The following is a 12989-nucleotide window of genomic DNA, read 5'->3' as shown; positions in this document are numbered from 1 at the left end:
ACTGAGATTAAAGGCAGCAGGCTAATTAACCTAGTGAAGGAAATTTCAAGGCAGCCCACCATGCAGGCTCTGCCATGGAGACTTTTAGCCACCTCTACATTGCGAGTCAAGAGCAAATAACATATTTAAATGATTTTTTTTAAAGTTTCCAAGTTTCACCAGAAAGGAAGTTCCTGTAAAATCAGGGCATGTAAAGTTGTGGCAGGGGAGAGCTTGATTGTTGAAAGGATTAACACTGAAAAAGAAGGCAAGTGCTTTGCTTTGAGGAAATAGAAAGTGTGACGGAATCATGGGAAGCACTAAGACTCCACTTTTCATCCTATAAAAATGAAAGACTTCACTTTGTGAAGAGAGCTCTGGGCATGCCCTGCTCAAAAACAACCTGCTAGGGAACTGGCTTGCTAAGAGTTTTCCACAGTGCTCACCCATGTAACTATGCAGAATCTTCCACAGCCATGATTAAAGGAGATTTGGCTACCACTGGAGATGGCAGTAGACCTTTGAGTCATTGATGAGGTGCTGGGTTTACTGGCAGAAAAATACAAAAGTTTTGGGGTCATAGAGGCTTCCTTCCACTCTGATTTTAGAAGGAAGCCTAGGAAACTTAAGTATGCCCTGGAGAGAGCAGTATGTGAAGCTATTAGAGCAAACTCAGGATGTAGTAGACCCTGGATATGGATCTGTAGGATTTACTTTTTATCCTATTGAATTTCAGTCTTGCTTTGGTTCTGTTCTTTTCTATCCCCTATGCCTCCTTTATGGGATAGGAATGCTTATACTGTGTCATTGTGTGTCAATGGTGTTTAACTTCATCTTGCTTTTTGCAGAGGCTCACAGCTAAGAGTATGCCTCAAATCTCAGAGGAAACTTTGCACTTGAACTTTTCAGCCATGCTGAAACTGTCGAGTCCTTGACAACTTTTAGACATGAATTAAGTGCGTTTTGCATAAAGAGATGTGCATGAGACTTTTGGGGGTTAGGGACAGAATGTTATGTTTTATATCTTGATGTCTCCCCAAAACCTCATTTGTCTATAGACAGAGTTTTGAAAGGTGAGTTAATCATAGGGGGTGTTATAGCAATGTGATGCTAGAAAGTGGAGCCTGGTCAGAAGAGGTGATTCAATGGGGACAAGGCCTGGTAGGGTGCACCCCTCCCCCTTCCTCCCTTTGCTCTGCTTCCTGGCTGCTGTGACTTGAGCAGATTTCCTCTACTATGCTGCTTTTGCTTCTTGCCTTGGAGCCAGATAAGATGAAAACATGAACAAACGTAAACTTTCCCTGCTTTACATTGTAGGTGTCAGTATTATGTCTCAGTAATGAGAAAGAGACCAAGACAAGTGAACAAAATCTTTCTTTAAATTTAATATGAACTTTTTCACCATAAGTATGATGTCCATAAGTATGAGTTTTATGCACAGTTTGGGACTATTTTAAACATATAAAGACTCACAACTACATTTTTCTGGTGAATTAAACTTTTTTATTATATAATAACTAATTATATAAAACTTTTTCATTCCAGGCTTAAAATACTTGGTTTTGTGTCAAATTTCCTTTGTTTATTATTTTATTGGTAGTATATATTTTCTTCATTGTTAGTTTGATGTTCTTACATTTTTTTGTTTCCCTTACAGAAAACATATAATTGAGTTTTTTCTTAATATAATTTGAAAATGATTCATTTCTCTTTAACATGTATAGTGATTTTTTTATGCCTTGGTATATATTTCTACCACCATGCTTCTGGTTTTTCTCACTGATATTTCTTTTTCTTCTTCTCTTCTTATTAACTTCTTTTGTACACTTTTTTTCTATTCTAGTTCAAAATTTTTTTCAATCAGTTTGATAGAATAAAATATATGCCTTATTACCCTAGCTAATTAAAAAATTAAATTACTATTTCCATCTACCCACTCATTAAAGTCAATTTAAAATTCTTTTTAAATCCCCTCTCCCACTGGTATTACTACCAGTGTGTTATGTGGTCAAAATTAGATTTATTCATGTATTTTGCAAGCGCCTCTGCAGTCCTATCCTCTCATTCATGCCGCCTTGCCTTCTCCCTTGGGATTTCTCTCTTTGAGGTTTTCTTTCTCTCTTATCTAAAATATATTCCTACATTTTCCTTTGATGAAAATATTTGGTAGTCAACTCTCAGTTTTTGTTTGTCTGAAAATATCTTTACTTTGTTCTCATTCTCATCAGATAATTTCATCAGATTTACAATGCTTGACTGATAGCCAATTCCTTTCAAATCTCTAAAGATATAATTTCCTTAACTTCTGGCTTCCATTATGCTGGGAAATTAATAGTATTAACTTTTCCATAGGAGTATGTATTTTCTTTCTGACTGCTTTTAAGAGCTCTTTTGTTGTACTTTTCTTGCAATTTAAGTGGAAAGTCTAGAAATAAATATAGCTTGTGTTTATTTGTATTTACTAGGACTTTAAAAATTATAGATTTGAGGGTTCTATCTTTTTTAAATATTTATGTGTCATAATATCTGTATTTTCTCACATTGATTATTGTAACTCAATTATTAATTAATGGTAGCTCAACACTTCACATTGCATTTAATAGTTTTTAAACCTCTTTATTTCCATTTTTTGCTGGAGTGTTTTTAGATGGTTGTGTATTTTTATTGTTCACAAATTCTCTGCAGTTGTACTTAAGTAGCCGTTTGATTTTTTGTTTAATATCTTACTTTAATCTAATTGCATATTTACTGTTTAAAGCCTAGTTTTATTTGACTCTTTCACAAAATTTCTTGATCCTTAGTCATGTCATAAGGCTTTTGTTTTGTTAAACACTGCTATTTTACATTACATGTCTGGTACTTTCAGTATCTGAACTGAAGCTCAGAACAGTGGCGTATGCTTAGAATCCAACCATTCAGGAGGCAGAGTTAGGAAGACTGTTTGAACTCAGGAGTTCAAGAGCAAACTGGGCAATATAGTGAGACCTGTTCAAAAAAAAAAAAAAAAAAACAAAAACAAAAACAAAAACAAACAAACAAAAAAAAACAACTGAGTTAATTTTAAGCTTTTTTCTGTGTTGGCTGTTGTTTGCTATCTATGCTTTTTTATTTCCTTTTCTATTTTTGAGTTTTAGCAAGGAGCTGTTCATTTTCCTTTGAGAGATCAGTTGAACTTGAATCCCTACAGAGATGTCTATTTGATTCCACGAATTACCTGTACCACTGTGAATTAAAGTTTCTCTGAGGAATTTTTGAGTGCTCCAGGTAATAAAAATTCAGATCTCAAGTGCACTGCAAAGGAAATTTTTTGATTATGGAAATTCACATAATGATTTTTCCCTCTACTTGGCCTTGGATCTGACATAGAAAATTTTTCTCAGATGATGGCAAGGTTTATTTCTAATTCTCACTTCTACTGTAAGTTCAGTCTCTATGCGGTTAACTCTTACTAAATTTCTTTCCTTGAGAACATTCTGAGTTTTATCTCTTTCTCCTACGTGCCACACCTCCACGGAAGTTCAAAATAAGTAGATACAAGTTGTTCTCCTCAGGACACAAACTAGCATTGGGGTTTGCTGATTTGCTAATGTTTCTTATTTCATTCATTTGAGGACTTCAGTGATGTAGTGGTTTCTTAAAGTCCAGAAATGTATTTAGCAAAGTGCTATACATATTTTGAAATATTTTTCAACAATTTAATTTGTTCTAGCACTTTTCACATTTCAAAGGATTATTGTGTGACTAATCTGCCACATTACTGGAAATCAGAGCACCCAAATGCATTCATTAGAAGGAAGTGGAATGCTGAATTTTGAAATGTTTCATAGAAGATAAATTTGACTTAGTAGTATAGGCATATCATTAGATACTCATGGACACTATCAAGGTGACAAAAGTGTCAAGAACAGATGGAAGCCATTCTCTTCAAACTTGAGTAATAGAACAAAATACCCAGAAGATATATTGAAGTATGTTTTTCTTATGTAAAATGGAGATAGCGTTAGGTGAAGCAAGAAATGAGAATAAATTTACTGATGGAAACTACTAAAAGATAGTGTAAAATAGTATTAAAATTAGGTGAACACAATTATTATATCAAAACAGCAATTCTGAGAGTATTTTACTGGGAAGACCATCAGCAGCAGTGCAGCTGGTCATCAGTATTTTGCTTTGTGTTGTTAGTTAACCACGGAGCCATATGTCAAGTGCTCACAAATTAAGTACTTTTCGGTCTACTATCTTGAGATTGCCAGCCTAGCAAATATGGAAGAAAACAGAGACAGAGTTAAAAAGGAAACATTTCCTCAGAAAATTCTACGCTTCTTAATCTAATCTCTCCACCAAGAGCAAGTCACAAAGGGATTTTTTGTTTTTGTTTCTAACCTATGACATTGTACCTATTAGGAAAAAAGTAGAAGTTAGTTTTCTACAAAGACTTAGAATCCTTTTTCCTTCTTTTTAAATTTTAAAATGTCAAGGAATGGGAAATTATGTGGATGGAAAACTAAATAATGAAGATATTGCTTCCTTTCCATCTCCCCTCAGTCCGCCAACCCCAAGAACTGTTCTAATATAATTTTTTTAAAATAAAAGGACCTGAAAAACAACCTCACAGAAATAACCATTTTTATAAATGATATTATTTTCTTCTGGGTAGTAAACTGTGAGTGTTGGGATAGATTACAGAGAGAGACTTCGTGAACCTGATAAGAACACGGTATGGGAAATTTTAGAAACAGCATTTCAAAAAGACGGAACTTTGAGAACAACTGGAAGGATTATGGTCTTCTAGTTATTACTTCTAACACATAAAATTCTTGGGAGTCTTTATTACCTAGAACCAAAAAGTTCAACCAAAGATTTATATTATTGTAATTGAGTAAGCAAGATTGTAGGCTCACATATACAGGGAGACAGATGCCTGATTTTCAAAAAGCACCGGGAAATTTCCATATTCTAAAACAGCTTCCTATCCCCAATATGCATGCACACAGGACTGTTGGAAGATGGTGTTTTTTTTTTTTTTTTTTCCACCAGAGAACCACTAAACATACAGAAAGTCTTAAATTCAAAGATGCCTTGTGTAAACAATTATTTTTATCTCTCAAAATCTGGTTGGTAAAGTAGAAAGCACCAACTCAGTGATAACACAGCAGAAAAGGCTCTTGAAGATGAGCAGGATAACACAGTTCACATAGCATATATGGAGAAGGAGCACAGTGTTGTAGATACTGAATTTTAGTTTTTATGCAGGAAAGGCAGATATTTTTGCTCAAAGGAATTAAGGGATCTGAGGCTGATGTCTGTGCCTGAAGGATAGGGCATAGGACAAGCTTTCTGACTCTGCAGGACATCTGGGCAGGGTCCTGTTTCTAGGGCCAGGCTATGAATGAGACAGGAGAAGGGAAGAAGAGAGAAGACCAAAGGGCTGGACTGACACAGACAGTCTCACATCTGAAAGGAATGAGAAAAGGGAGTTGAAAGAAAGTGATTTTCTGTAACAGAGATTCACAAAACTTACCGTGTCTGGAATCATATGTACTAATTAAAATTATTTGAGATCTCAATAGGCTTTTATTTATGTGGTGATATTTGTTGATAATTTCTGTAAAGGAATTAAAATGAAGACTTTTATAGAATTATTTTAGTTTAAAAATGTATCTTTGGCGATGTCTATTATTAAAGTCTATGAACATCTTAGTGACTTTCCTCCTTGATGATACAAAACATCCAACACCTACAATTTAAGGAAGGCGAGGTTTATTTTGGCTTCCATTTCAGTTCACAACTGTCTGGATCGAAGGCAAGTCGGTATGGCAGGGGCGAAGGGTAGAGGAGAGTTGCTCATGGCGTGGATGGGAGGAAGAAGTGAGCCTCGAGAGGAGCTGGAGAGGGAAATTTCACCATCTGAGTCGCTTTCACAGTGACCTCCTTCTGCGGACTGTGAACCCACCTTTGAACAGCAAGTCATCTGTAATATTTGTTAACACTGGGCTTCAACATGGTATTTCTTATGTGTAACACATCCATCCATTTCACCCCTCCTACTAGTTAATATCAATAATTTATTTATAGGAACATTTGTCATATTTTTAAGAAATACGTATTGAGAAGACTGACATAGATTTACATTTTGCAAATCTATTTATCTGGCTTAAAAGAATCTGTTTCGGATTTCAGTCTATCACAATGTATTGTTTTTGAAGAAGAATATAAAGAAACTCTAAAAACACACATATTGGAAAAAGGAAAGATATTTTAACATTTTCAAATAACTGTACATTCATTTTTGTGACATAAAAACTCAAGAAGTACCTGTTTCTTAAAACTCAATTGCAATATGCAATTGAAACCAAATGAATGATGTTACATTTAAATCTATTGGCCTGCCTTATAAGTAAACATAATTTTTACTCATGCATGCTTTTATAACATCATACTTTAGTCATCTGGAAAATACAGGTACAGTAAGTACTACCTCTTTTCCTTGTTGACACATTTTACTGTAACATGCAAAAATCCTAAGTCTCTGATCTGGTTTCATCAGATATCTATTTATGTATGTGGAAACTGTTAAGCTAATGGTGGCTGATATGCTTTCTAAATTCTGAATTTTGCTTGGAAGCTTGAATTTTTCATTTATAAAAAATATAAAATCATTATTTTTTGGAGAAGCTTACTTTGTTGATTTTAGAGACAATGCCCTTCAAATACCTAATCCAGAACTACACATTGGCTCTCAGTTGTTCTTTCAGGTAAACATCTTGTTCCTAAATGTTTTAACTACTAGACAAGATAGAGTGGTGACAAGTAGATTTACCCAACTCTCTAAAAAAATGAAGCATATAAAACAAGTTTTTTTAACAACAGTTTTAAAGACATTTAAAATGATCCCTGAAGAGTGGAAAACAAATGATGAATATCTATAACACTCTAGCTTAATCTCCTTAGAGAATTCCTAAGTCACAGAGGGAAAACCAAGACAGGACTTCTCAGACTACTCATATTGAGGAGGTGATGCTAAGAACAGAACAACTAGAGTTACTAGGACAGGATACAAGGAAGAAGAGAACTGTCAAATTAGACATTTACAGAGCATTCTTCCCAGGATATTCAACTGCTTACTAAGCAGCATAAGCATGTGAGATAATCACTCAAACCAGAGACAGCAAATTACAGAAAGAGAGACAACAGTGCTGTGTTATTCTAGCACTTCTATTGGATAAATACCTGAGGGTGGGCTTGGTCGGTGGCACCTGCGTATGTTTGTCACTAGTGGTTGCATAGACTCTTGCTGCTATCAGTGTTTCTGGTTTTTCTATATCCTCTTGAATGCTTGCATTGTCTATTGTCTTAGTCATTCTAGAAAGTGTTTAATATTGTCTCATTTGTTTGTAATTTGCATTTTCCTTATGACTATAGAATTGAATTCCTTTTTATATGTTCATTGTCTTTTTCATATAAGCATTATGGTATAACTATTCATTAAAACAGCTGTAATAAAAACCAGTTCTTGACATACCAATTAACAGAGATTTCGCCACCTGCCCCATCCCAGAATTATACTCAAACATCCAAGCCTAGAGGAGTTCTTTTTTGGAGTTCTTTTTCAGATTTATTAGACTATTTTGGAAGCAGTCCACTGAAAATCTGAAATTCAGGAAAAATGCCACTTAGTAAATGGCAGTGGGAAAACTTCAGTGATTGCACTGGCTAGAAATACTTACCAAATTAAGTCTGCTTAAGTGTTCATTAGCCGGTGGGTGATGAGGCCGCAGAAGGAAGGAGAAGCAAAGCGTGACCCGGCGTGTTAGTATAGGGGGCCGGCTTGTGTGTCAGACCCATGCACCTCGCAGAGTGAGATACTTGGATAATTGAAGTAGGAGATATTATCATATGATTTTGGTAAATTTTTATGTCAACAAAATTAGAACAAACTGATGGCTTTCTCTCCATGTTATAAACAACATTTTTATGTAAATAAAAATAAGACTACATCGAAGGGGGCATCTAGTTGTATAAAAATAGATCACACATGGCTCAGTGAGAATTAGCCCCATGAAATGGCTGGCTAGTGATTTTTTCTTGATTCCGTCATTCCTGAAATACATCCACCACCTGAGGGCACAGCTCAGCTTTGCTCAAACCACTTTATTTAAATATTTTAAAAAACTGTGCTCCACATCTATACATTCCAGCAGCATAATAACAAGTACCGTAAGTAGTCTGTTAAATCATAGTTGCCCTGGCAAAAGTGTTACTAGGTATCATTAAATATTTAATATCATGTTGCAGATGAAACAAAAATTCTGGAAAATCTTCCACTTAAAAGAAAAATCACCCCATAAATAGATGTGAAATACATAATCCACTTCCATGCCTTTCAGTCTTTTGTTTCTTACATTCTCTCCTCTCTCTCTCTCTCTCTCTCTCTCTCTCTCTCTCTCTCTCTCTCTCTCCATCTCTCCCTCCATTTTACTGTATCTCAAATTACAGGCCACCAAAGTCCTTTACCTTAACAAAACCTCAAGATTGATGTACTGCAATTTCTTTGATGGTCTATACTTTCTCATTATTAACCCCTGTCTCAGAACCAATCTTAATGGCTTGAAAATCTTTTACACACCATAATGTTCCTTATTTATACATCAAAACTCATACTGGGTAATGATTTCAGAGCTGCAAAAGAGAATTTTCGTGTCTTTAAGTTTTTGTCCACAAGTTAAACAGCACACAAACATTATCCTACTGTTCATTTTGATGAGACTCATAGTTTTTCATTGCAATTCTTATACTATTTTTGGTAGAAAACATTTTTATAACTCACAAGTTAAATAACCCACATACTCTTCCCAAGATACAGGAGAGATGCTGCCTAGATTATGTCTCTCCATTAATTATCAGAAAAAATTTCTTGAGTCTCAAAATTTTAGGTTTTTCTGTATTTCCATTTTTATAGCTAAATAATAAAGCATTTAATCAAAAAGCAGGTATCTCAGGTACTGCTGACTGCAGAAGTTGGCTGATGTTCTAGTTAAAAATTCAGTTGATCATCATCAGGTTATTGTTTTCTACCAAATGAAGGCAGCAATATTTATGATTGTTTGCTAAACATTATGCATCATAAATTCTGCTTTTATTAACACTTTATTTTGCCTAGTAAGTATGCCAGTTAAATATTATCGAAATGTTGCACATAAGAAGATTAATACTTAAAAAGTTTATACCTCTGTCCCTTTCCTTTCTTAATACTCTGGCTCTTTTGATATCACTTTTGCTGATTTATATTTTCTGTCTTACTCCTCAAAGCATCTGTTTCTAAATTTTCTTAACTTCTGACTGTAGTCTCCATGGTAAATTTGATTTTTATGTAGTGGCATTCTATAACTTTAGGTGATGCGGAAAATTAAAAAAATAGACCAGCAATGAAAGATTGAAGCCCATAATTGATGAAGAATTTATTAGGGAAACAAATATTTTTCTCATTTCCATAAAAAAGCCTATAACTTTAAAAATAAATGGAAAACAACAAAAGTATTTACTACAACTAGTGAAGCAGAATTAATATTCTCTATCCTTTTCAATTGGAAAAGCTGTTATTTTTGTGTTTATGCATTCATGTCTGCATCAACCTATATGTGATTTTATATAAAATCTATATAATTTTATATGTAAGGTAAGGACTTTACAATTGAGCATTCGGTAATTTTTTAAAAACAAAATAATGTAGTTTTATGCCTTCAATTTCAATATTTTATTAAGAATAAGAAGTTAGTAACTTTGTTAGGAAACAAGTAACTTTATTAAAAAGCAGGCAAAGAAACTGTGAGGACATTTCTCAAAATAAAACATACAAATGGATGCTATGTATATGAAAAATGCTCAACCTCACTGAGTCAGGAAAATGCACACGAAAACCACCGTAAGACAGCATTTCATTCCTGTTGGATAGTTTTTATAAAAATGAAAGATAGCAAATATTGTTGAAAATGCAGAAAAGAGAACTCTTACATAGTGTTTGTGGAAATATAAATCAATATATTGGGAAAGCTATGAAAGTTCATAAAAAGCTAAAAATAAAATTACTACACAATTCAGCAATTTCATGTCTGGGTATGTATCCAAAGAAGCTAAAATCAGTATCCCTCCTGTTCACTGCAGGAGTATTCACAGCAGCCAGCCGAGGTAATCAGCCTAAATGCCCACAAATGGCAGAAGAAAATATGGTAGATATTCACCATGGAGTAAGAACTTCTCAGCCTTGTAAATGGGGGAATTCTGTCATTTGTAACAACACTGGTAATCTAGTAGACAAATAAAGCAGATGCAAAAAGACAAATACTAAATGATTTCACTTACGAATGGAATCTAAAAAATTGAACCCAGTAATTGAAAGTAGAAAGAGAATTTCCAGCGGTCATGAAGCAGTAATGAAGAAATAAAGAGTTGTTGGTCAGAATGTATAAAGCTTTGGGTAGACATCAGGAATAGGTTTACAGTTTTATTGTACAGCATGATGACTGTGATCAATAACAATTTTTGTATTAAAATGCCTAAAAAAGTAAATGTCTCAAACATGAGACATGTTAGTTAAGGAAAGGGATACATAGGCTGTTCAGCCTGATTTAATCATTCCACAATCTGCGTGTATATATAATAGATATCACATTAGACTCCATGTGTATATATGATTATGTTATTCAATAAAAAAGTTAAAAGTGAAAAAAAGCCTTATCAGTTTAGTGTAAGTCCTTTAAATTTTTTAAAACTAGATATGAATAGTTTTCTTACTACCACAAACATACACTTATAACAAATATTGCATTTGTATGTGAATTTCTTCTTCATTCTGATCCTTCAGTATAGTCAATCTAATAAGTTATCCCTCTGAGTTATTTTTTGTCTGTCAAGAATAATGCATAAAATCAGAGTGGCATTCTATGAATTTGGGTGTTGTATGTTTAGAATATGCATTAGGATGATTTTGGAAGTGCACAAAAGAGTTATTTGTCATGGCAATATATATTAGAAGTTTCTAATATATCAATTCATTATTTATCTTTTTTTAGTATTTATCCTTGTGGATAGTATCGAGCCATTGATATATTAAAGCCTTGAATTTATAAAACCTGTGTTTGAGAAAAATACTGAAAATAGGAGAAGACGAAATAAAAGGGAGAAAAATGAGAGGCGGGGCACTGTTAAGAGACTTAAATACTTTTACCCATTAAGGGACAATGGGCTTCTTAATCTAGAATAGCAAGGATAAATAGGGGACGACTGAATGGTAATATAGTAAAGGTCAGGAATCAACAGACCTGAATGGCTAATTAAATGTACAGAGTAAAGAAGTAGAATAAATTGAAATTATATTGATCAAAGAAGATAAATACACCAAATTTCCCAGATACGTACCTGCAGAAAGAATAATTAAGAGAGCAACAAATCTATTGCATTTATGTGTCTCTTTCATTCCCTGAAAAATATTTATTAAATATTTTCCTTATGCTAGCTTATTTTCTAGACCGTGAGACCTGTTCTCTCCATATTACACTTGTGTGAAGGAGACATATAAAACTCAAACAAGTAAATATAGAATAAACAACACTGACCAGGGAAATCTATAGCAGTATAAACCACTTCTCTGAGTTGTCATGAAGCAACTAGTATCAAATCAATCCTCCCATCAAGAATAACTATAAAAGTGAACTAAGCAAAACATAAAAGGACGACTGTTTGAGGGCATCAGAGGCTATGCAGGGTAACCAAGACTTCAGGACAAAGGATGAAAGCAGCACACATGTAAACTTGACACAGTGTCTAAAGTTACCCCTGTAAGTTCTTTTTTTTTCCCAAGCAATCAAGCAGATGTGAAAAGCTATTGGCACAAAAGAGAGAAAAAAATGTGATCCTGCCAAAGATATGACACTTCAGTGAACAACTCAGGGGTAGTTCATATGAATAAAAGCGAATGCAAAACAAATGACCATAAACTGGGTCAAGATCATTCACTAACATCAGGTACTTACTGAAAGAAAATAGCACCACACAGTGTCATATAATTTAACATAAGATTTCTGCCCTTCGAACAGAATTATATGGTATACTGAAAGCATAACCAAACTGAAAGAGGAGAAAGACAATAGAAGCACATTTACTGCTGCAGCATAATACATTTTACTAGAATTAGGGGGTAAAATGCATTCTCATAATGGCAAGGGCCAAGAATTTAGGAAGGTGTTTTATATGCAGTTTTCTCTTAGGCTCTTTCACACAGTATATGGTTAGATGTCTAGGGCTGTCGTCATCTACAGAAATTACTTGTACCTCTAAGCTAGTTCATTTGCATGGCTGGCTGTAGATGCCAAGTCTTGGTTGAAAGAATTGGTTGAAGATTTCCATCCTTGGGCGAAATATTAGCTGGAGGTGTTAAGCGTAGCTTGTATAGCATTGTGCTGTCAATGTAACTAGGTTTCTTGTATAGCAACTGGTTTTCTCTAATATAATTATCCCGAAACATTCAGGCTAAAACTGTATGACCTTTTTAATAATAACCATAAAAAAATTACACATTATCACCATCATGAACTTTTTTGCTAAAGTATACACAATCCAGGACAAATTCTAGGGATGAGGATGCATACAGTACCTATGAATCCTGATACATCAACATGAGTGGATTAAGAAATGTCTAGTAAATTCATGCTTTTATGTGTCTGGGTGGATCAAAAAGTATGAGTTTAGCAACTGGCCTTTCTTTGGCATTTTCCTATGGGTTTGCTTCCCATCTGCTATGAACTATGTATTCTCACCTTGCCACGTACTTTTGCCGTGACGTTCCTGCTATCGATCCAGCAAACAATGAACTGAATCCTCTGAGGCTATAAGCAAAATTAAACCTCTTCTTTAAATCATGGGTATTGGGCATTGTGTCTCCACAACAGGAAAAACAATACACGGATCCCGCCTGTCCAAAGAAAGAGTACCAAATAATATATTGCCATTTTTAA

General features: G+C 34.3%; 1 pseudogene; it reads right to left on the bottom strand.

The window, feature by feature from the left end:
* Nucleotides 1–8608: 8608 nt before the first annotated feature.
* LOC111755595 (small nucleolar RNA SNORA40) lies at nucleotides 8609–8725 on the bottom strand (annotated as a pseudogene).
* Nucleotides 8726–12989: the final 4264 nt, after the last annotated feature.

The sequence above is a fragment of the Cavia porcellus genome, unplaced genomic scaffold, assembly GCF_034190915.1.
Source record: "Cavia porcellus strain 051 isolate PalLab524CR breed Dunkin Hartley unplaced genomic scaffold, mCavPor4.1 scaffold_22, whole genome shotgun sequence".
Classification (NCBI taxonomy): domain Eukaryota; kingdom Metazoa; phylum Chordata; class Mammalia; order Rodentia; family Caviidae; genus Cavia; species Cavia porcellus.
Note: the sequence above shows the minus strand (reverse complement) of the source record. Positions and strands in the feature narration are given on the sequence as shown.